At 47.2% G+C, this 25,335-nt stretch overlaps 1 long non-coding RNA gene across 1 annotated transcript in view; it reads left to right on the forward strand.

Moving 5' to 3' along the window:
• The first annotated feature begins 6,985 nt into the window (after window positions 1-6,985).
• LOC149307607 (uncharacterized) overlaps window positions 6,986-25,335 on the forward strand; it is a 59,149-nt gene continuing 40,799 nt past the window's right edge. The window contains exons 1-3 of the long non-coding RNA XR_016282082.1: window positions 6,986-7,067; window positions 10,624-10,716; window positions 17,933-18,062. This is a non-coding gene — a long non-coding RNA (uncharacterized LOC149307607). The remainder of the gene's footprint in view (window positions 7,068-10,623; window positions 10,717-17,932; window positions 18,063-25,335) is intronic.

Raw genomic sequence — 25,335 nt, forward strand, 5'->3', positions numbered from 1 at the left:
TTCCTACTGCCTTTGCTTTGGCGTCTGAAGAGCTGCCACATCATCATGCCTTGGTCCAGCAGATGGTGAGAGGACTTCCCTCCATGCTCCAACTGCCTTTGTTCTGGTATCTGTGGGAGAAAAGAGCAGCCAGGCCTAGCTCCATCATGCCCTGGTCCAGCACATGGTGAGGTGACTTCCTTCCATGTTCCTACTGCCTTTGCTTTGGCCTCTGAAAGGAGAGAAGAGTAGCCAGGTAAAGCTCCATCATGCCTTGGTCCAGCAAATGGTGTGAGGACCTCCCTCCATGCTGCAACTTCCATTACTCTGGTCTCTGTGGGAGAGAAGAGCAGCCAAGCCCAGCTCCATCATGCCTAGTCTCCATGTTCCTGCTGCCTTTGCTCTGGCCTCTGAAGGGAGAGAAGAGTAGCCACATCCAGGTCCATCATGTCTTGGTCCAGCAGATGGTGAGATGACTTCCCTCCATGCTCCAACTGCCTTTGCTCTGGTCTCTGTGGGAGAGAAGAGTAGCCAGGCCCAGCTCCATCATGCCTTGGCCCAGGATGCAGGATATACCCAAGGTGTACCTGGCCAAATTTGGATGTAGGATCTACCTGCAGCCCACCTGTACAATGTTGGATTCATGACCTACATGGCCAACGTTGGATATGGGACCTACCTGGGGTCCACCTGGCCAATGTTAGAATCAGGATCTTCTTGGTTAACATGGGGTGTGGGATTTACCAGAGACCCACCTGGCCAACATTGGATTCAGAATCTACCTGAAAATGAAGGTGGGACCTACAGTACCTGAGACCCATCTGGCCTATATTGGATTCAGGATCTACCCGGACAACACTGGATGAGGGATCTAGCAGAGGCCCACCTGGCCAATGATGGATTCAGGATCTACCTGGTCAACACCGGATGTGGGATCTACCTGGCCACTGTTAGGTACAAGACCTCCCCTTGTTCTGATCCACCAAGCCCTTTTCTTCACTCCTCTTCCTTGCCTCCACAGCCTTGAAAACAGGCCTTGAATTTCATCTGCAACGGAGAAGTTGACCTCTGCGGAGAACAGTGGGAAGTTGCAGTTAGCCGAAGTTTATGAGCTTGCCTCGATGGGGCCGTGGGGGTGTCCAGGAGGACCCCCTGTTTTCTTTTCCCTCCCTCCCTCCCTTATTAAAAATGCAGTGCTTAACCTTTAATGTCTAAGTGTCGACTTGAGATAATCTCGCCTATAATTAAGAGCTAGCTTTTCGGGAGAGCTTTAAATTGCTTCGCGGTGTAACACCTATTTTTGCACTTGACTTCCCAATTTAATTTCCACTTATGTTAGCATTTCTCGGCGGGGCTGGTCTGCGCCAGGTAGTTTGCCATTTATTTCCCCCACCGGCAACGCCACGGCGGCGCGCGAGCGGGAGATTCGCGGTGGGTTTCTCACTCCGCCAGGACTTCTGCCGGGGAAATCTTAAAACCGGGATGCTCTGTAATGAAGCTTCCTAATTGTGGATGCAACCACAGGTACGCCTCGCCGCTCGTTATTTACTTTGACTGGCAGCCTCTCCCTCGCTCCTTACTCCGTTTTCTAATTTAACCTTGGTGGCCTCCTCCTCGGAAGGAGCTTAAACCATATATCTTCGTTGTCTTCCTTCCCCGAATTGGTAAAAGGCAGCATAGTGTAGTAGTTATAGCATAGTGACACCAAGCCATGGCACCATTGTAGGATTTGTAGTTTGATGAGATAACCATCACACTTTAGCAGCGAAGGGGAAAGACCTTGCAAAACTGCAAACCCTAGGATTCGAGAGGATGGAGCTATAGTGGTATCATACTGCATTGTTTCTATAGTGCAGATGCACCTGAATTATTACCCCCCCCAAGTTCATGTTATTTCCTTCTTTCTTTCTTTCTTTCATTCGTTCGTTCGTTCTCTAACACCCTTTTTCCAATTGCATTCTCTCCTCAAGTGGAATTGGAATTAACTGTCCTTTAGCTGAAAATCCCTCTCCGTTTGGTTATCGGCAACAAGCTCAGCCGGCCTCTGAAATCAAAACAGCCATTAAGAGAACAGTTCTCGAAATGCAGTTAACGGCGGCTGGTGGATGGAGAGAGCCCTTAATGATGGCCTTCGAAAGCGCTGGCAGAGGAGTTGTCAATAATAATAATAATAGTAATAATAATAATAATACTAGAGACCCTACATCACAGTCTGCATTTTGCAACTTTGCGAATCTGGGGCTGTGTTGTAGAAATGCAACAGAACCCTGAATTGCAATGGTGTGCATCGGGCACTTAACACACACACACACGACTGAAAGATAACAATTTTAACATATAAAGCACAGGTAACATAACACAGTAAACTAGACAGAGAAAGAAATAAAGAGGGGGAAGTGTGTATTTCTCGCTATGTGTGTGTGAAGCTGGTGGGGCAGAGAGAAGGGCCTCCAGAGAAGATCTTGAGATATGGGTAGCTTTATATAGGGAAGAATATGGTTTTTGCCTGTCTCTGGAAGGGCACCACTGAAGATGTTACTCTAGCATCTCTAGCAAGAGAGTTCCTGAGCCTAGGAGCATCCACTGAGAAGACCCCATCTCCCATATTCCCACCAGATATACCTATGAGATGGTGGGACAGAGAGAAGAGCCTCCTCAGATCATCTCAAAATATGGGCACAGGTTCAAATGGGGGGGGGGGGGGGGATATGGCCTTTGCCTGTCTCCAAAGGACACTATGGAAAACACCACTCTAGCATCACTAGGAAAGGAGTCCCAGAGACTGGGAGAAGCCACCAAGAAGGCCCCGTCTCCCTTGTTTCCACAAGATGATCCTGTGAGGTTGATGGGATGGAGAGACAGGCCTCCTCAGAAGATCTGAAGATATGGCCACGAATAGGAAGGAGTAGAACAAACTAGACTCTTTAGGAAGGGAGTTCCAGAACTGGGAAGCAGCCACAAAGAAGGCCCTGTCTCCCATGTTCCCAGCCGTTGCACCTGGTGGAATGGAGAGAAGGACATCCTCAGAAGATATCAAGACATGCGCAGATTCATACGGGCGGACATATGGCCTTAGTCTGCCTCTGGAAGGAGACCATGGAAAGGTCTGGTCTAGTCTCACTAGGAAGGGAGTTCCAGATCCCAGGAGCAGCCACCAAGAAGGCCCCGTCTCCCACATTCCCACCAGTTGCGCCAGTGAAGGTGGTGGGATGGAGAGAAGGGCCTCCTCAGAAGATCTCGAGATATGGGCAGGATCCTATGGGGAGAATATAGCTGACTCTGGAAGGACACCATGGAGAGGGTCAGTCTAGCCTCTCTAGGAAGGGAATCACAGAGCTTGGGGGCCTCCAACAAGAAGGCCCTGTCTCCCATGTTCCCACCAAATGTTCCTGTGAAGATGGTAGGACAGAGAGAAGAGCCTCCACAGAAGATCTAAAGACATGGGTAAGGACTTCAAGGGAGAATGTATGCGCATGTGCCTTCAAGTTGCCTCTATGGTGACCCCGTGAACTTGATAGGGTTTTCTTAGGCAGGTACTCCCCAGAGGTTGAAATATATCCTATGGCACCTGGGATTCCTGGGTGTTCACTCACCCAAGTACTAACCAAAGCTGATCTCACTTAGCATCCATGATCAGACAAGATCTGGTGCCTTTAGGGCATTTCAGGAGAATACAGTCCTTTAAATAACCTGGTTCTGAGCTTTATGGAGGTTTCAGCCCCTTCAGAAACAGAAAAGAATAGCAGCTAATAAGAAGAACACAGGAGGAAAAGGAAGACACTGCACACAAGATGGCCTCCAAAATTGGTTGGGAGGAACGTATCTGTTTGAGATGATTATTCCACTTGAGGAACACAAACAGTCCTGAGGGGGGTCCAGGCTCATTTGTGTTTTCATAAAACAACTATATTTTTAAAATCCGTCAAGCGGCTTGTAATTCCGTAATGCAAATTGCATCTTTTAAATCCTTAACGTTGGTTATTGCAACCCGTGCAATCGGATGCCCGGTGCCAGGCAATTACGGGGCTTTCAAGAAGTCCTCAAGATAACGGCGCATGTCTCCCGCGTCCCCTGCCCTCCCCAAGGAAAGCGGAGAGAACGTCAGCCCAGCGCCAGCGCCAGGGGTTGCGTCTGCGAGAGAGTGTGCCCTTCGTCCAGGAAAAACCTTCCCTTTCTGTCTCTGTCCCTTCCTTGCTGGAAAGATAATTGCACTCTCTTTTAGAAATTGCCCCTCAATGGTTATTGAATCCAGTGCTTGCAATGATGGCGAACCTATGGCACGCGTGCCAGAGGTGGCACTCGGAGCCCTCTCTGTGGGCACATGCACCATCGTCCCAACACAGAGTTCACTACAGTTTGTCACTAGAAATCCAGAGGGACATGGCACTTTGCGATAAATAAGTGGGTTTTGGGTTGTAGATTGGGCACTTGGTCTCTAAAAGGTTCTCCATCTCTGGGTTATGGCTTTACGATCGGAGCCCAAACTCCATTTGGAACCTTCCTTCCTTTTTCTGAAAGCTTTGCTCTTCCTTCCTTTTTCTGAAAGCTTTGCCCTTCCTTCCTTCCTTCCTTCCTTCCTTCCTTCCTTCCTTCCTTCCTTCCTTCCTTTTTTTCTTCTCCTGAAACCTTGTGTTCCTTCCTTCCTTCCTTCCTTCCTTCCTTCCTTCCTTCCTTCCTTCCTTCCTTCCTTCCTTTTTTTCTTCTCCTGAAACCTTGTGTTCCTTCTTTCCTTCCTTCCTTCCTCTCCCCAAGTTGCTCCAGTCCCTCCAAACCCACCGGCCTCCTCCCGGCCCGCTTTGCAGAATAATTTAATTAAGGAGAAGGAAATGTGATTAATTTTAATTGTGGCTGATAATTCTTTCTCTGCCTTTATGAATACACTTACTTTTCAGGTGGGGAGAAACCCCCCGCCAGTGCCCAGTTAGTGTCACATAAGAGGGTCATTAAATTCTCTTATGGGAACTAGTTAATCTCCGTGGGCTTGTTAAAAAGTGGCATTTATGGGCCTCCTAAGCAAAGCTCAGGGTTGGGGTTAAGATTGGGAGGGTCACTTCCAGCAGCTGTTTCCAGAGAAGAGTGCCTCTGAACATATGCAGAGTTGCACAGAAGGATGCGAACAGAGCAGTTAGGTCAAAGCAATGACCACGGCTGGGTCTGCACTGCAGAACTAATGCAGTTTTGACTCCGCTTTAATTGCCATGGCCCCATGCTATGGAAATCTGGGATTTGTTTTAGATATTTTACCTTCTCTGTCTGATTGCAAACAAACTACAGATCCCAGTATTTCATACCACTGAGCCACACTAAAGTGGTGTCAAACTGGATTGTCTCTGCAGTGCAGCATGCGGCCATTAAGGACTGAAACAACCTCAGAGGCCTTCCCAGGAATCTCTGTTCCAAATAGGTTTGCTAATGTTTTAATTCCACTCTTGCAAAGGCCAAAGGGACGCCGTTAATTGTCTTCCGCAGAATTAGTGAAGTGCTGGGATGAGGCAACCGCGGCTGGAGGAGCAAAGCGGCGCAAAGCCAGAGGCGGCCTGGTTTTAATGGGGACGTCGAGGCGTTTGTTGGAGGGAACCCGCAGCGCCGAATGTCGAACTATTACTCAACTGGCGGGGGTCCCTTTGCAGAGGTCACTTTGGGGAAATCGAGTGTCAAAGTCCTCCTTTGCAAGCAAAGTCATCTGTTAACACTGCCCTGGCTTCCCTCCTCTTTGCTGCTTTCTCCTGGGAGAAGGCCTAGAAGGAAGAAGGATAGAGAGGGAGAAAGGAAGGAAGGAAGGAAGGGAAAGGAAAGAAAGAAGGAAGAAAAAGGAAGGAAGGTAGAAAAAGGAAGGAAGGGAAAAGGAAAGAAGGAAGGCTCTAAAAGGAAATAAAGAAGAAAGAAAAGGTGACATGACTTTCCTTTCAGCAGTTACATCCATATACAATAGAGTAAAATATTCATCATCATCATCATCATCATCATCATCATCATCATCATAATCATCATCATCTCTTATCAACTACAGGTTGAGTCTCCCTTTTCCAAAATGCTGAGGACTAGATGTATTTTGGATTTTGGGGTTTTTCAGAGTTTGGTGTATTTATATATATCTTGGAGATGGGACCCAAGGCCAGCCATTAAATACATTTATGTTTCTTATGCTCATCCTCAAGTAGCTCCTTTTGTGCCCTCCTCCTTAGCCTTTGCCTTCTTGTGCCTCCTCTGAGTGCCTCTGAGCGTGAACAGAGTGCTGCCACTCACTGCTTGAACAGCTGCACTTTGCTTTATCGACCTGAATTTATCTGATGTGAACACCTTCAGAGGAAGGACTCATCGGCAGAGATGGCTAGACAGCTCCTCAAAACTACAAATCCCAGGATCCCATTGCATGGAGCCAGGGCAGTTAAAGTGTTGTCAAACTGCATTATTTCTGCAGTGCGGATGCATCCTTGGACCTCTTTTGTTGATGCTACTTGCATGTTGACTTATGGCAACCCTAAGGCAAAACTATCATGGGGTTTTCCTGGCACATTCTTCCAGAGGGGTTTTCTCTGGGGCTGAGAGAGTGTGACCCAGTGGGGCCTCTATCCATGAGTTAAACCCACTCTATTTTCTTTCTGGAAGGGACCTTGCTTATGATGAAGGGAAGGCCGCCATTAGCCTCTGAACCTCAGCATTTCAATGCTCAGTCTTAGAAGCAGTGGGTGCCTGAGCATGTGCAGTGTCTTTCGCTCCATCTCTCCTCTCTCTTAGCCAAAGACCCCTTCCTCATTTCAGTGTATGGTGTGCTATCAACCACAGAGGCTCCCAGGAAACCCTTCTCCTCCTTTTATAACATAATAATAATAATAATAGTAATTTTGGAACTGAGGAGGACACATAGGAGGGCCACAAAACAATGACCCGGGGCCACAAATGGCCCACAGCTGCCCTATTTAATCCTCCTACTCCATAGTGGTTTGAGCACTAGACTACTCTGACTCTGGAGTCCAGGGTTCGAGTCTCAACTAGACCATACAAAGCCATATTTGGCAAGCCACAAATGCATCTGAGGAAGTGGGCTGAAGTCTAGGAAAGCTCATGCTGCCATTTTCTTTCTTTTGGTGAGTCTCAAAAGTGCTACAAGATCTCTCCACATATTATGATTATGATTATGATTATGATTATTGGATCTAAATGCATCTGAGGAAGTGGACTGAAGTAGTCGAGGGGCGAGTGCGCTTTCTCTCTCTTTAGCCCTTATCAGATGAGTCTGGAACTGGGGGTCTTCAGCACTGGGCGGTTCGAATTCACGTTATTTCGCACAATACCATCATACCTGGGAGCCCCTCCGAATTGGCATGATTCAAATTGGCCAATACGCATTCGCGCGAAGTGCATTCAGTGCAGAATGTTTTGTCACACCGGTGCTCAACATGAGGATTGGCCGATTCGTATCGGCCCCCTCGCACATGCTCAGTGGTGCCCTGCATGGGTTGCGACCTTAAACGCTTCCGGGGTGAAAGGGGAGGTCACGTCATGACAGCCCGGTAAACAGCTGGAGAGCCAGCTCATGCACATTAACAATCGCGATACAACGTGCCCTCTCTACATTCCTCTCTGTTTCCTCTCTACATTCCTGCTTGGTTTTAACGTTACCATGACCTTCCCTTGCAACAAATTAGCAATGCCCGGTTGTACGTGTGTGTGTGTGAGTGTGTGAATATGTATTCTGGGGGGGGGGGGGAGGACCAGTTCCAGCGGCTGTCAAAGAGGCTGGATGGCCATCTAAGTAAATGGGGATGCTTTTTTCCTCCTCCTCCTCCCGGCTTGGGAGCCAGCATAAGCTGCATCCCAAGAAGGGAACAGGCGCGGGGCCGCTAGAATCGCGGCGATCGCCGCCGTTCCAGCGGCCCCCGCGCCTCTTCCCTTCTTGGGATGCAGCCTATGCTGGCTCCCAAGCCGGGAGGAGGAGGAGGAGGCTGCCGGAACCACGATTCCAGCGGCCCCCCGCGCCTCTTCCCTTCTTGGGATGCAGCTTATGCTGGCTCCCAAGCCGGGAGGAGGAGGAGGAGGCCGCTGGAACCGCCCCCCCCCCCCGCTTCCCTGGAACCGGCAAGAGGAAAGACCCACCGGAAGTTAAAATTGGAATCTGGGGGTCTTGCGATGGAATTCAGGATTGGGTAGTCACACCAGAGCCATTCGCACTGAGATCGAACAGAGCCCCAATCCAGGATATTGCCAATCCCCTTATCAGCGCACTGGCCAACACGCTCCAAAAAGAGGAGCCAGTACGCATTCAGTTCGGCATCTCGCGCATTCACGTGAGTTCGGATTGGGCCATTCGAATGCTGGTATGATGGTATTGTGCGAAATAACGTGAATTCGAACCGCCCAGTGCTGAAGACCCCCAGTTCCAGACTCATCTGATAAGGGCTTTTGGCGCTCTCCCTCTCCCTAAATGCCCCTCTGTCTTCCATGCGCAGGTTTCCCCTCAGAGAGCGGAGGAAGAGGCGGGAAACCCCTCAAAGGGACCATGGCTTGTTTTGTTTTCCCTTCCCGCCAAAAGACGGCTCTCCCGCCTCTCCTTTCCCTGAATGGACCTCTGAGGAAGCCTTGGCAATGGCCATGAGTAGCCCCCTCAGTCCCTCCCTCCCCTCCTCTTTTCCTTTCCTGAGGCAAACGCTCGACCCTCTTTCTGTGCTGGGGGGGCTCTTAGCCTCTCAAAATGGTGGCACTTAGTCAGGAACCCCCCTGTGTCCCTGAGGACATCTGGGAGGCTCACCCTAAAGCAGGAAAGTTTATGGACCCTCTCTCTCTGACAGAGAAAGAGAGGTTAGTGGATAGGTAGGTAGATAGATAGATAGATAGGTAGATAGATAGATAGATAGATAGATAGGTAGATAGATAGATTAGATTAGATTAGATAGATAGATAGATAGATAGATAAAATAGATTAGATAGATTAGATAGATAGATTAGATAGATTAGATAGATAGATAGATAGATAGATAGATAGATAGATAGATTAGATAGATAGATAGATAGATAGATTAGATAGATTAGATAGATAGATAGATGACACACACACACAGAGAAAGATGGATGATAGACAGACAGACTGACTGACAGATGGATGGATGGATGACAGACAGGGACGCTTCTTGCTCATGAAACCCACTGAGTGACCTTGAGAAAGTCACACTCTCTCAGCCTCAGAGGAAATGGGTTGCCATAATTGTCCACTAAAACCTGGGACAAAATGTAGGACAAAATCTAGACCAAAGTGTAGGACAACTGCAGGACAAAACTCAGCCCAAAATGTAGGACCTTTAAGAAAAGTGAAGGACCTTAAAGGTCCCACATTTTGGGCTGAGTTTTTTCCCTGCAGTTGTCCTACAGTTTGGTCTAGATTTTGTCCTACATTGTGTGCCAGGTTTTAGTGGACAATTATGGCAACCCTAATTAATGTGACTCTTGTGTGTATGTGTGTGTCTCTGTGGTTTGACGGAGTTTGTCTGCCTTCCTCAGAGACGGCTTTTGGGGCTTTGGGGCAAAGAGGCTTCCCTCCCTCCCTGCAGCCTTTGGGAAAGGCACTTGTGGAACAGACATTTCTAAGCCAGCAATGGGGATTGGTCCTCACCATCTGATAGCCAAATCCAAATCTAACCCCAAATGCTGTGCCCTTAAGCCCTTGTTGTGCTCTTGCGTGGGATGACCATGAGCAAAGGGGCTTGCTTTTCTGGAGTGACTCCACTTGAACCATTTTTGGGATGACAGCACAGAGGTCACTGTGTGATAAAGTCCATTTAGCCTTCTCTGTCGGAGAGAGCTCTGGTGCCATGAACCACGACTCCCAGAATCCCATAGGCAGTTAAAGAGGTGCTAAACTGGATTATTTCTGCAGTGCGGATGCAGCCGTAAAAGGACGTAACACTACAGCCATCCCTTTGCATTTTTCAGGTTTGATTATTCCCAGATTTGATTAATACGTTCATCATCATCATTATTATTATATCCCACATTCTCCCAGTATAGGACTCAAGGGGGCGAAGAATAGGAATCTCTAGGTCCTCCAGCGCAACTCTGCCAAAGGTTGGCCATAGAGTTGTGCTGGAGGACCTAGAAGGTGCGAGAGATTTGATGATTTGCAGTTTTGATGAGTATGTCCTCTCCAGGAATCTCTATTTCCTCCAATGCCACTCTGCCAGAAGCTGAGCATAGAGTTGCACTGGAGGACCTAGGAGGTCCTAGAGAAAAGACTCCTCTAGCCCTTTGCAGGTCCCTCAGCATTCTGTGGCAGATGTTGTCCATAGAGTTGCATTGGAGGAAGCAGGGCCTACTAGAGAAAACACCTCTCTAGGCATTTGTAGCTCTCTATGGTCAGCTTAGGGTGAATGTTGACCATAGAGTTGCATTGGAGGACCTAGAATTTTCTAGAGAGGTGTTCTTTCAGGTAAAAAAATAAGGCTTTTTGATTTAATTTATGTCTTGTTCACTTTCATGGGGTCCCTAACCCCAGTGAATATGGAGTTCCCACTATATTCTGGTTTCAACCAACTGGCTTTAATTTAAGTGATAAACAATTGCGTGCATTTTTGGTCTTCCCAAATCCACATTATTATATTATATTATATTATATTATATTATATTATATTATATTCTTATATTCCAATACAGGGATTCAAGGAGGAAACATGACATTATCTTCACCTCAAAGTATTTCCTATGCACTCCTGACATTACCAAGGGCTTTTCATCCCTGCTTCTCAGGTCAGTTTAATCAACCCAGAATGTTTCCAAAATGAAATATATCTCTTCTTGGTGATCTGTATGTTTTATCCCAGAACTAGTGAAGATGGCTGCTGCCAGTAAACACAGCCTTTGGTTTCCGGGACACAGATTCAATAGAGATCGAGAGAGGAATAGAGAAAGGTTTGCCCCGAAACAAAAGTGATCCTAATGCTCCGCTAATGCAATCTTCCTAAAGCACTTTAGCGTTTTTGACGGTAACTCCTAAAGAAGGCTCTGCGGAAATGGCTTGAAAAATCAATTCCTGAAATATGGCGTGCGTTTGGATGGGATGCGCAATCGGTAGGAAAAGGAGGAGGAAGGACGGAGACCCCAAATATTTCGATTCGGATGCAAACTAGGGCTGCATCTGCACTGCAGAATCTATGCAATTTGATGCTCCTTTAACTGCCATGGGATTCTGGGATTTGTAGTCTTGTGGGAGATTTAGCCTTCTCTATCAGTGAGCTCTGGTGCCACAACAAACTACACATCCCACAATCCCATAACATTGTGAAAACAGTGTCATAAATTGCATTGATTCTGCATTAATTCTGCAATGCAGTTGCAGCCATTTTATGGGTTTGGTTCAAGCAACTGTCGTTCCCATCATCCCTGGCCATTGACTATGTTGGTCTTTCTGTGGATGATGGGAGTGGCAGTCCAAACACACCCCTTTCATGCTTCGCAATGCGCAGATTAGGCCTGCGTCGAACACGGAAAGTCTTGAGGATCTCACCCTGGAAAAAGAATTAACTAGAAAATTAAGGCTTTCATGAGAGATCAAGGGAAAACGGATATATCTGAATCGATTTGGTTCCACTCCTAGAAGCCCAATGAAAGTACAAAGGGAATTTGGGATAAATCCATTTTTTAATGTTTACACCAGATTAAAGTCAGACATATACCTTTTCTTCAGAGCCTGGCTCTTTGGACGTTCAGAGTTGTGCGATGTTTGGCGCGTGTCTCAATTTGTGGGATTATGCCACTGTGGCGCATAGACTGTAGTATTCTTCCTCTCTGTTCTCCCCTCTTTTGTTGTAATAAATACATGTGAATATTTAGCATTGTAATAAATATATATGTATTTATATATATATGTACGGTTGGCCCTCCGTTTTCGCAGGTCATCCGTTCCAAACCCCCCTGCGCAAGCAGAGGCTCGCGCATATTCAACCCTCGTAAGACTGAATGGGACGCTGCCTGTGCATGTGCCCTGGGTGCATGTGCCATTGGAAATAACAGAGGTTGCTCCTCTGTGGATATTGGAGGGCGCAAGTTAGGAGGGACGACTGTATATTTAGAGTTGTGTTGGAGAGGTTTGAACATTGGACTACGACTCCGGAGACAAGGGTTCGAATCCCAGTTTGGCCATGGAAACCCACTTTGGGTGAATCACACTCTCCGAGCCGCAAAGGAAAGCCATGGCAAACCCCCTCCGAGGAAACTTTCCAAGAAAACCCCATGAACGGTTCCCTTTAGGGTCTCCATAAGTCGGGAATGACTTGAAGGCACACAACAACAAATGAGTTAAATAAACATATAGTTTTGGAGCTTGAGCAAGTACTCCAGAAACCATTTTAAAAAGAGGTTGGATGGTCATTTAGCATGGGTTTCTTCCATTGAGTTTGGGTTGGAATAGATGACCCTGGGAGATCTGTGATTCTAGGTTTAAATGGAAGTGCTGATGGTGGACGTCCAAAACAATCTTTCCTTCCAAGGAGGAGGAGAAATCCTGCAAATGTTTGGGGTTTCTCTGCCTGGGTTTTCCCCGAGGGATTTGCAAGCCTGCCGGCTGAGCCTTGAATCTGTCAGGAAGGCGATAATTAATAAATCGTTTTGAGGCTGCAAGGAGAGCGGAAAACATGACAAGTCCCTGATAATGAATATTCACGGAGGAGAGGCTGGGATGCCAGCCAGAGCGAGGGGATGAAGGGCTTTCGAATAACACAGCTGCACCGAGAAGCCCCCTTGGTTGGGTTTCCTGATGCCCAGAGCAGGGAATGGAAAGAACAGTTGAAAGTAGTCTTTTTGTGGGTGTTTCGGACTATCCGCAGCCACAGATGCTGGTGAAACGTCAGCATTTGGGGAGCTGTGGTCCAAAATGGGGGATTCTGGGAGTTGTGGTCCCATTTGTAAATCCTGCAGTCTTGTCCCAACTGGCCCCTTCTCTCTAAATTTGCAGATAGTCTTTGCACTGGTATGCCTCCCTCTGACTCTGCCTGGGGATGATGGGATCGAACCCCAGGGCAACCAAAGCAGTTGTAATCTCTTTCTTTGGAGTCTAGTGTTGCAAGAGAAACATTTGCTGCCTGGGGATGATCCCTCGACGGCCGGCGCCTGCCTTTTCCCAGCCTTGCCTTGTTCTGGGTTTGCATGAACAGGCGGCTGAGTGAGGCTCTTTGACCTTCTCTGTTCTTGGCCCATAATTACTGTTATCCCAGATAATCGCTTTCAAATAACTCCTGCTCCTTTTGCCTCCTTCTGCAATTTCACCCCCATTTATCTGTTAGCAGACCAAGAAACCTGGGGAAGCAAAGGTCCCTTTTCTCTTTTAGCAAGCTTGGCCATGCCTGGGCTTCCGCGGAGAAACCAGTTTAACCCTTTGCAAAAACCTTTTCACACGGAGGAATGTATCACTGCCCCGAAAGAAGAAGAAGAAGAAAGGGGGCAATCCGCAAATGCAAGAAATGGCGTTGTAACCGATCACACGCACAGACAAACACAGCATCCGTCCGAAAGAGAAAGCAGTTCAAATGCGAATGAACTCGTCACATGAGTCTTCTTGATTTTGGAATTAGCGTCTTTGCGCATGCGCAGGGAGGACGGGATCCCATGGCCGACTAATCCCATGGCTGAACTGGAGATGCATTTCATACTAGCACAAATACGGATTGACTGCGGATTTGCAGTGGGAATAGATTTCTAAATTGGATATGTTTTCCAAATTCCACTATTCTTGGGATGTCTCACGATTGCGTTTGGATTGCCTTCTGTTTGCATACAACGTCGTTTGAAAATCTGTTGCGAAATTACGTGAAATACCTTGGATGACCCCAGTTTAATCTTTGGTTAACCTTCCAATTCTCCCCATGTAATAAGGTCCATTGGACAAATACGCGGAACATCATTCCCTTGAAGTCCTACAGCTTGATGACTTATACCTCCTCATCATTGACTATGTTGGCTAATGATGCTGGGAGTTGCAGTCCAACACAATTCCCACTATGCGCTGTTTGGAAAGGTCAATTCCTGGGCATGACTTCATGGAAGAAATCCATCCCTTCCCTGAGATATCATTTCCCTGGTTCCTCCTTCCAAGTTGACCATTTTTTGGTGTTTCCTCGCAGCACGAATCCATTTGCAAATGCAATCTTTGCAACGTCGGTCCCTCTTTCATCTCCCAAGGATTTGTGCCTCCGAACGGATGGCAATAAGCCGGATTTCTGCTACATTCCTTTCCCCTCTGGATCCCTCCGGGTTTGTTTGCATTATGCTACCGTTGGGGGATTTGGAGCCGTTTTGCTCAAACAAGTCCCGCACCCGGCCTTGGGAGGAAACAGCTGGGGTTGCAATTCTCCCAGATGTTGCAGGGAAAGGACGCTTTGCAAGGGAGCGAGAAGGGATTTGGCACCCTTGGCATCTGTCCTTCGATGTTATGGAAAGGTTAGCACTTGGAGACGCTTGGCGCAGTCTGGGCTCTGGGCAAAAGCAAGACCTTTTGGGACCAGTCCTTGGAAAATTAAAAGCAATATCTTTTAGCCAGGAGGAGAAGGAGATCTTCATTTGTACCCCACCTTTGCCCCAAAACCAGGACTCAAATGAAAACAAATATAATGGTTGGCAAGCTAGCATGGCATAGTGGTTTGAGCATTGGACTTGGACTTTGGAGACCAGTGTTTAATTCTCTGCTGGGTGACCTTTGGCCTTCCTTCCTCTTCCTATCTCTTACTATTCCTTCCTTCCTTCCTTCCTTCCTTCCTTCCTTCCTTCCTTCCTTCTCTTGCAAGCTTGCCCTCCCTCCCTCCCTCCCTCCCTCCTTTGTCTTTTCAATCCTTCCTCCCTCCCTCCCTCCCTCCCTCCCTCCCTCCTTTGTCTTTTCAATCCTCCCTCCCTCCCTCCCTCCCTCCCTCCCTCCCTCCCTCCCTCCCTCCTTCCTTCCTTTGTCTTTCCAATCCTTCCTTCCTTCTCTTGCAAGCTTGCCCTTCCTTCCTTCCTTCCTTCCTTCCTTCCTTCCTTCCTTCCTTCCTTGTCTTTCCCGTCCTTCCTTCCTTCTCTTGCAAGCTTGCCCTTCCTTCCTTCCTTCCTTCCTTCCTTCCTTCCTTCCTTCCTTCCTTGTCTTTCCCGTCCTTCCTTCCTTCTCTTGCAAGCTTGCACTTCCTTCTTTCCTTCGTTCATTCCTTCCTTCCAGACTTACAGCCCAAGGAACCCTGAATCTGGGCCTTGAAATGGGACACTGCGGTAGGACAAAGTATCAAAAGAAAGAGGTTTGCTTTTTTGCCCAGTTAATAGCGGAGGGAAGGTAGGAACAGTCAGATGAGAGTCGGCAAAGGAACAGTTGCCTGAGCCAAAACTCAGAGGAATTAAGACATCTCTTTGATAATAAAGACTATTTCATCTCGAAGTCTCTTTGCTTTGAGTTTGTCCTCCAGTGTTTTTTCCGTGGCTCATTCATATATGTATATAATGTCGGCGCGCCATTCATCAAACCTGAGAACTTTTTGTGCTTGCTCCGTCTTTCTAAATTCTCCCTTTTTCTCTCACACATCTAAAGTTGTTTTGGAGAAGAAAGGTCTTTTGTTCTGAGCAAATGGACAACCTCCAAACAGAGGGAAGGAAGGACCTTGGAGATCACCGCTCTCCCAGCCTCGGCTGGCGTTTGGGGATGATGGTTTGCCTTCCTCCTCAACGCGTGACGCCTCTGCGTCCTGGTTCTGTTTGTTTGCTTTTCTAAATGGAGCATATTAGCATGCTGTTTCCAAATCTGCCAGCGTTTTTATAAACCCTCAGAACTTGCAAAGCTAAACTCCTCCTTCAAATTAGAGGCCCTGCGTTCTTGACAACTGGAATAGCAGAGACAGGCAGCAAGAGGTTGGGAAAATGGAGGAAAAGCAGCAGATACATAGTGCAATGCAAAGGGAGATTGGCCAAAGGGACATAATGGGGATTAGGGTGATGCATTGGGGGATGCTGCCATTTTCCTTCTCCTCCTCCTGCAAACTGAAGGCTTCTCTGTCTTCCTTGATGGACTCAATCCACAAGGAACGTGGTCTTCTCCTTTTCAGACTGGCTTCCACTTTATTCCAACACTATTCTCTTTTCCAATGTCATCTCGTCTTGTGTCCAAAGTACAACAGTCTCAGTTTAGTCAGCTTGGCTTTTAGGGGAAGCTCAGGGTCTATTTCTCAGGACTCCTATAGAAACTATAGCTCTCAAATCCAGAATGCTGGGGGACCAGAAGGAGTCCCCAGACCCACTTAAATTGCTCACAGTGGTTGTGATGTACTTAGAAAACCATACAAGGGGGGCAATTGGAAAGTGTCCAATGGAAATGGGTAGATGATGGAGAGACAAACAACCACCTTGAGATGGTTGAGCATGCAATGATGTGGGCACACTGGGTACCAGAGGGGAGGAAGAGAGAGTCCTGCCAAAACCAATGGCTCTGACTCCTAATCTCCCTCATTGCCTTTGTCAGGGAGGCAGATGTTGGTGTCAAAAGGAGGCCGCCGGCTGGAGTGCATCAGTACAATCCCAGCCTGGGGCAACTGGGGCTGCTGGTTACGCACTGGTGCAGGATGGGAGCCTGTCTCTGCAATATGTCCGCCACAACTCAGAGAGGTGCGGATCCATGCGGAGCCAATGAAAGGAAATGAAAGGAGAAGGAAGGGAATTGTTTTAGAGAGAAGCAGAGGGAGAAAGAATAGACAGGGGTGGCAGTCTGAAGGGAAGCATGAGGAAGGGAAAAAGGAAGGAAGGAAGGAAGGAAGGAAGGAAGGAAGGAAGGAAGGAAGATGAGGGAAGCAGGAAAGGGGAAAGAGTAGGAAGGGAGGGAGGAGAATGAGGGAAGCAGGAGAAAGGAAAAGAGGAAGGAAGGAAGGAAGGAAGGAAGGAAGGAAGGAAGGAAGGAAGGAAGATTAGGATAGTAGGAGAAAAAGGGGGAAGGAGGAAGGAGGAAGGAAGGAAGGAAGGAAGGAAGGAAGGAAGGAAAATGAGCGATGCAGGAGAATGGGGAAAGAGGGAAGAAGGAGAAAGTCAAGTCCTGAAATGCACATTTTTTTCAAAAAGAAATCTTTGCCATTTTGCAATTTTTTTAATAAATGGAAGCCTCAACATTTCAGAGAGCGCATAATCTGACCCTGTGGCCCTTGGAGGCTCTCCACAAAAGAGCTTCACTGTCAGGTCACCGCAAAGCAGAGAATAATAGAGCAGGGGATGCAATATAATACCATGAGGGTTGTGAGTGCAAAAAGAGAAATGGCTGGGTGAGGACAACGCATGGCCTCCTCCCCATCAATTAATGCCACCTGAGCTGCTCTCATTTTCAGTATCTCTGGAAAGAGAACCTCTTTGGGACGGAATTCACCTTGATTGAAGAAGATCACTAAGGACTAGGACTCTGGAGAGCAGGGCTCGATTCCTTGCTTGGCCATGGAAACCCACTGGGTGACTTTAGTACATTTGCCCTGACCACATTATTTCCCTCTAAAATAACCCACTTGTGGGTCATATCCATGCATGAATCAGTTCAAAATGTACCCGCTCCAGTCGGCCGAAGGGCAAATTTAAATCGATTCCGATCCGCATCTGGTTTACACTTGTGCGGAATTGATTTATCCAAAAAAACACAGAAAAAAATCAGCATCAAAAAGATGTGGGTTAAATGGGTCTAGCGCATGGCCTCCCTCTCTGAATTGCTTCAGTGTTTCGGTTCAAGTGGGAACCAGGGTCATTTGAATTGGTCCAAACCGAATTGTGATCCGGTTTAAAAGGTTGCCAGAATGAGGCCATAGACTCTTTTCTGTTGAAACCAGAGCTTCCAAATCTTTCTTTGGTGGCACTACAACTCCCATGTTCTGTTAAAAGCAGATTTTGGAAAGGTGTTAAATGCAGAGTTGAACAAGAGCGATGCTTTCTGTGCAACGCAGAGCTTGGACAACTGAATTTCTAACCATTTATCTCCTTTGTTGGATTTTAGGCTTTGCTCTTTGGCCGCTGTGTTTGGAGCAACTGTGGGTGATATTCAACACCTCACGCTTAATAACGTTGAGAAGGGATGTCCGGAGGTCTCGGGTTCAAGTCTTGCAATCTCCTGTCCGACGATGCAGGTAAATCTTCTCAAACTGGAATGGAGACTCTGTTGGAAATAAGATTTTCTGGGTGTTGTTTTTGCAAACTCTTACAGGGATAAACGTTTTAACGTTCTTAGTTTTGCCAAGTCGGAAAGGAATAATTTTTAAATCCACCTTCCTTTTCCTCCTCCTTTCCTCTTCTTCTCTTCTTCATCTCCCCCCCTTTTTTTGGAAGCAGAACTAAACTTCAAAGAGAGTTTAGGCAATGCTGGGTCCCTAGGCTAGGCCTGCTTATTTATTTATTATTTTAACACGATAGTAAAAAAAGAGAAGTCGAGGGCTGATCATGCATGGCTTAATAAATATTTATGCCACAGTGAGAATTCATGATGGAAATAAATAGCGGTTATTTTCCCCGCTTAGGACAGAAAATGTTTCTGAAGTGGAATTAAATGTGTGATTTATACATCCAGGAAGGATGTAATTGGATTTATAATAAACAGGTGTTTACATCCTTATCAACCCGTAATGATGTCATAACAAGGAAACAGGGGAGAGGAGAGGAAATTCTATCACCATCCGAGTAATGGAGACCGGGTTGAATGCGCCGCACGGCTGTAATTCCATCAAAATGGGGATGGCAGCGCCGTAAACTTTCCAAGTGAAAACTCCAATCACCAGACGGAGTTATGGGCAGGATGGATTAGTGCCCCGGGGGTTCATAGGCCGCAGCATTCGGGGATGTGCAAGGTTCCCATGCCCCCTCCTCCTTCTCCTCCTCCTTCCTCTTCATCTCCTCGTCTTCCTCCTATTTCTCTTCCTTCCTCTTCATCTTCCTCTTCTCATCTTCCTCCTATTTTTCCTCCTTCCTCTTCTTCTTCCTCTCCTTGTCTTCCTCCTCCCTCTTCCTCTTCCTCTTCTCATCTTCCTCCTATTTTTCCTCATTCCTCTTCTTCTTCCTCCTATTTCTCCTCCTTCATCTTCCTCTTTTCATCTTCCTCCTATTTTTCCTCCTTCCTCTTCATCTTCCTCTTCTCATCTTCCTCCTGTTTTTCCTCCTTCCTCTTCATCTTCCTCTCCTCGTCTTCCTCCTATTTCTCCACCTTCCTCTTCATCTTCCTCTTCTCATCTTCCTCCTGTTTCTCCTTCCTCTTCATCTTCCTTTCCTCGTCTTCCTCCTATTTCTTCTTGTTCCTACTCTTCCTCCCTCTTCATCTTCCTCTTCCTCTCTTCACCTTCCTCCTCTTCCTCCTTGTTCCTCCTCCTCCTCCTGTGGGTCGTGACTCCTTTGGGGGTCGGACGACCCTTTCACAGGGGTCGCCTAAGACCATCCGAAAACACATATTTCCATTGGAAAACACAAGTAATTTTATGGTGGGGGGGCGGCACTACAACATGAGAAAGTGTATTAAAGGGTCACGGTGTTAGGAAGGTTGAGGACCACTGTCCTAGTAGATAGTGAGTGAGATTTGAGCAACATCTCTTTGGGTGATTGGCATAGTGGGTGAGATTTGGGCAATGTCTCTTTGGGTGGTTGGCGTAGTGGGTGAGATCTGGGCAATATCTCTTCGGGTAGTTGGCATAGTGGGTGAGATTTGGGCAATATCTCTTTGGGTGGTTGGCGTAGTGGGTGAGATCTGGGCAACATCTTTCTAGGTTTGGACATAGTGGATGAGCCTTAGGCAATGTCTCTTTGGGTGGTGGGTGTAGCGGGTAAGATTTGGGCAACATCTCTTTGGGTGACTGGCATAGTGAGGGAGATTTGGACAACATCTTTTTGGCTGGTCGGTGTAGTGAGTGAGATTTGGACACCTCTTTCGGTGTTGGACATAGTGGATGAGTCTTGAGCAACGTGTCTTTGGGTGGTGGGCATAGTGGGTGAGATCTGGGCAACATCTCTTTGGACGCTGAGAAGGTTCCTACAAAACAAGGCTTTCAGGCTGCTTAGATGCTTTCTGGTTTGCTTTCTTCATCCATGACTTCCTGCTTTTCCAGAGATGACTCTTTCCTCTGCTTGCTCCTTCATGGTGCCTTGGGGAAGCTGGGTCACACAGAAAGCCTTCCTTGGCACTTTCTTCTCTTTTCCTCTCCCCATCCTCCCTTGTTAAGAGAGGAAGGGAAGCCGCCTTTTTTTGCTGCTGAGAAAATGGAATTCAGGTCAGCAAGATAAACTGTCCCTTCAAGGGCAGAGGGAAGGAAAGGAGGAGGGAAGGAAAGAGGAGGAGGACTGTAAATGGGTATTTCACAGCTGGCATTGGAACGTGCCTCCCAGGTGCGCAGAATTGTACCTAATGGAGGCATATGGTACCCCAAGGGTCATCTACTCCAACCCCGTCCATGCACTAAGACACAACTGAGACACCCTGAGAGACTCCCACCCAAAGTCTGTTTAAAGACCTCCAAAGGGTCTGCCATCCTCCCAGGCAGTCCCTTTTCACTGCTTTTTCTATGCTTTGACTAAATCTTATTTGGAGTATGGTCACATCTGCAGGTGGGGCTACCTTTGCAAAATGTTCACAGTCTTCAAAATATAAACGGTGCCTCCTATGAAACAGCTCTATTGGTTTTTAAAGCCTTGTGTGCATCAAATGTTTTGATTTTGGCATTGCATGGGGTCCCATTGGAGAGGTGACAGATAGATGCTCTAAATCAGTGTTTCCCAAACTTTGGACCTCCGGGGGTTTTGGACTTCAACTCCCAGAAGACCTGGCCAGTTGGGCCAACAATCAAGAATGCTGGGACCTGTAGTTTGAAACATCTGGAGCAAAGTTTGGGAAACACTGCTCTAGAGCTAGCTCTTAGAGAATCCCAAGCATCCCTTCCTAAACTATGAAGCCAAGGTTTCTAGAGGTTGGAACCATAGGAGTTAAAGTGTGATCATAGCACTATAAGTATGGCCGTGTCTTCACTGATGGGAAAACCCGACTTATTGTTGGGTCTTCTGGATCTGTAAGGAGGATGAAGAAAGTATTGTGGTGGGAAATTGGAAGTTCTGGTCAGGAAAAGGTCAGTGGGTCACTTACTGGCCAACTAGACTCTGGCAGTAATGTCCTGCCCTTCTTCCTATCTTCCATACATTCTGCATGGCTCTCTTCCTTCCCACTTTATCTTCACAACAAACTTGGAAGGTAGGTCAGGATGACGGAGAAAAAGAGAGAGTGGCCCAAGGATAACCGATGGGTTTGATGGCTCAACAGACATTTAAACCACTATCTCCTAAATCTGATGCTCCAACCACTACACACCATTCCCTGGCCAACATCCAGTGCTGCGGAAATTTTCTATGTCCTGGGGCATCCAATTTTCCTTGGTGGACTTGGTTGTGACGGCAGAGATGCTTCTCATTCTCAAGGGAGAGAGAAGAAGCACGAGGTTCAGGCATACAACGCAGAGGAAATCATACATTTTGAAAGAGCTGCCCTTGGAATATTCCTGCCGCAGACTATACATGTCAGCCTCCGTGAGCCGAGGGAATCGAGTTGGCATCGCAACGTATGCGACGCTGTGCCCTCGGGGCGGTCTACCAGCCTGGTACTGTCTGCCCTTGTTAATGATTTAATTGAACCATACCAACCCATCTCCAAAGGCAGCTTGGAGCATGGAAGAGGCATGAGACTCCAGAAGATGGGGTGCTTGGGTTGTTGCTTTTTAACCCAAGCCCCCAACCAACGACGGGAGAAATGTGGTCCTATCGTACAACCTATGCCCACGTCCGCATGGAGGAAATGCAACGTCCCTCTCCTATTCCCACACTGGTCTGTTTGGATGCCAAAATGCATGAAAGATGGACCCAATACTCCAGGGAAGTCTCCTTTTATTCCAAATCCAAGGAGTGATGACTAAGTGGAAACTCAATCATTTGCTGCAAAACAGATTCGAAGCCCAGTGTCCAGGGCTGCATCCACACTGCAGAATAATGCTGTTCGACACCACTTTAGCTGCCATGGCTCAATGCTATGGGATTTGAGGATCCATAGTTTTGTGAGATATTTGGCTTTCACCGTCAGAGCACTCCGGTGCCATAGCACAATAGCCATCTTTAAATATCTGTAGAAGATGGAGCAAACTTGCTTTCTGCTGCTCCAGAAACTAGATCACGAACCAATAGATTCCAATTACCCCCAAAAAGAGATTGCACCTAAACGTTAGGAAGAACTTCTGGACTTTAAGAGATGTTTTGATGGTGGGTTGGAAGTTGGTGGGCCTCTCCATCTTCGGAGGTCTTTAAACAGAGGTTGGATGGGCTTCTTGCAGGAGTGCTGTTATTGTGAGTTGGACTGGATGACCCTTGTCTTCCCTTCCAACTCTATGATATGATCCTTGTAGTGATGCCCAAGTTGGTCTGATCCAAGGCTCCCAAGCTCTTCTTATTCTTTTTAGCCCAAATGTGCTTGTTCGAGCATTTGAACTACAAGCGCTGATCTGAGAAAGTTCCCGGATGGCATTCCAGTTGGCATCACAGCGGGGGTGAAGGTAGGCAGCAGGCCATATGTCTGAGGCATTGCAGAATGTTAATGATGCAAAGCATGCACCGGGTGAATGTTTGCAAGGAGACATCGAATAGGGATCTGCCGTTACAGTCATACAGTTCATGCACTGCCGCCCGCATACCAAAGGGACGCATTCACCCAGCTGGATTTATTTGGGATAATCCATTTATTTGGGATAAACCCATCGGGTGAGAGTAAGAGCATCAAGCTCAGTAGAGGGGAAGGCAACAGGAAAAGAGGAAGACTGCATTACAGGTGGATTATCTTCATCAGAGAAGCCACAGCCCTGGGTTTGCAAGACCTGAGAAGAGCTGTTAAGAACAGGGTTTCTTTTCTTTGCTGAGGAAGTTGACCAAGTCTACAAAAGCTCATGCTACTGGTAAATTTTTTACTCAGTCTCAAGATCCATTTGCGTGCTCATTTTGCATGCTACAAGATCCCTTTGCCTGCGACATCTATGCTACCCACATGCTACAAGATCCCTTGGCATGCTCCTTTTACATGTTATAAGATCCCTTTGCCTGCTACATGCATGCTACTACATGCTATAAGGTCCCTTTGCATGCTCACATTGGAGATTAACCTGGCTACGTCTCCGAATTTGACAAAGAAACCCTGTTAGAGAATCGCAAAGATGCACAACAGGAAACCAGCAAGTGTGTCCAATGCACATTTGGACTCGTGCACATCAGTACACAGTGTGCATCGGCGTGTGATACTCATCAGACACTGTATCTGCTATGTAGTCATGTCACATTATGGAAATGTCCAGTCCTAATTTTTGCATTTGCAAGTCCGCTTGGGAAGATGCAACAGGATTGCGGTCTTGAAGTTTTCAAAGCTATGTGGTCTTAAAAGAAGGTGAGCCCTCACTTTCTCTCTTTTTGGTTGTAACAGGGTTAATGACTTGTTAAATCAGGTCAGCACTGAGCCTGCGATGATAACCCCGGTTTAATTCCAAGCGGTTCTCATTTCCCAGCCAGGAAAGACCTCCGTTCTGGCCATTAGGGCTTAATTGCTATTTAAGTGGGGCCATTTGTCCTCTTCTCTCCACCCCTTGTCAGAAAGAGAGGGAAGGCCGGGTGCGAATCTTCCCAGTTGGAGCCAAGTCGATTCCTAATTCTCTCCCCTCGAGGCGGGAGATCTGATCGGACGGCCCTGTTCCTTGTCAAGGCATTGGGACTCTTGTCCGTTCCCCAGGACCTCTGATGGATTGCAGCAGAATCTGAGCATACGGCCAGAGATCTGGGGCAGGCGCTGGTGAGATACCTGCTCCGCTGTGGAGCTCTGGAAAAGCGAGATATCGGCCTTGCGGCGGGAATGTGCAAAGGCAACGAGCGAGATAAGGTCTGCGCTGAAGGGAAACGCGGCAGATAAATTATTCATTAAGGCCCATGCTTGAGAAGATAGGGCCGCCCTGAGCTCCAATGCAGCTGGAGTGCATTCATTGCAAATGGGAACGCATTTGGAGAGGTTCGCCATAAAACAGTTCCTGGGCCTCGCATCAAAAAAAGCAGAGGTACAGGAGTGCTATTTTATGCAGGGAGGTTAATGTGAAAGGAGCAATGGCTGTTCCTGGATAGAATTCAGAAGATATAGCCATGTTAGTCTGTAGAATCAGTGTGTCTTTGAGACTAACTGAAAGGAAGAAGTTGGCGGCATGAGCTTTCCTAGACTTCTACTTCCTCAGATGCTTTTGTTCTTGGAAAGGTTTTGGAGGATATGGTTGACCACATTTGGCAGCTTTTGCTTTTGCGACTTCGATTATTCGCGGATTGGATTCCTATGTTCTCTGTAGAAATCTCTAGGCCCAATGCCCACATCTGGTTCAAGGTTGTGGAAGCGAAATTGTGTATCACAATGGAAAGAATTCAAACCCAGCCGTTGTGCACTGGGCTGTGACTTCAGTTGTGCAAACCAAGGCATCCGTTTTTGCAATATTTCTTTCCCCTCTTTTCTACCTCATACTCAGATCCAACTGGAGCAATTCAGTTCTTTGACATTTGTGGGGTGCCTGATTTAATTTATTTTTTCGGTTTTTCTGTTGCAATCCAGGAAGAAGGCCAGCTTGCGATGAATAATCTTCCAAATCTGGAAGGAGACTCGGGTGGATGCACTTTCTCTTATTCTTACTCTTTCCTTTCTTCCCCTTCTGGTGTGCGTAAGTGCATTTTGTCACTTGCTGACAGCTTGATGAAAAGGAACGAGGAGGAAAATAGTTCTCAAGATACATTTCTGGAACTGGGCGGAAAGCGAAAAAGAGGAAAGAGAGGCAAGGAGCAAGGAGATTGAAAGGATGGGTTGACTTGTTTCTGACATCTTGGCTACCTTGTTGGGTCCCTTTTGGGAATTCAGGCTGCGCATGTGTTTCCTTCCTGAACTCAATTCTCCCATTACTTCCCTTTGCACCAAGGTGAAATAAATTCGCCTGTATCGTAGTCCACCCTTGAGAGCCAGCATTTGTAGATCCTCTTGTGCAACTCTGTGGTTAACGTCTTCCAGATGTTGGCCACAGAATTGCACTGGAGGACCCAGAGTTTCCTAGAGAGGTGTTATTTGTGGCCAGCAGTAGTCCAAAACCATTACACAGTTCACCCTTATCCGCGCTTTCTCTCTCTATGGTTTCAGTTCAGTTGCACTCGGAAAATATCACTGGTATAGGGTTCAAAACTATCCATGATTTTCGGTATCCACTGGGGTTTTGGGAACATATGCCTCATGAATAAAGGAGGAACTACTGTACTTAGCTAAGGAGCAGGGATGCTAAGAAACCTTGGCCTCATTCCCACTAAATGACCGTGGTTCGCACTTGAACCGAA

This window comes from Sceloporus occidentalis, unplaced genomic scaffold (genome assembly GCF_023333645.1).
Source record: "Sceloporus occidentalis isolate IW3139 unplaced genomic scaffold, rSceOcc1.0.p SCAF_8, whole genome shotgun sequence".
In the NCBI taxonomy this organism is placed as follows: domain Eukaryota; kingdom Metazoa; phylum Chordata; class Lepidosauria; order Squamata; family Phrynosomatidae; genus Sceloporus; species Sceloporus occidentalis.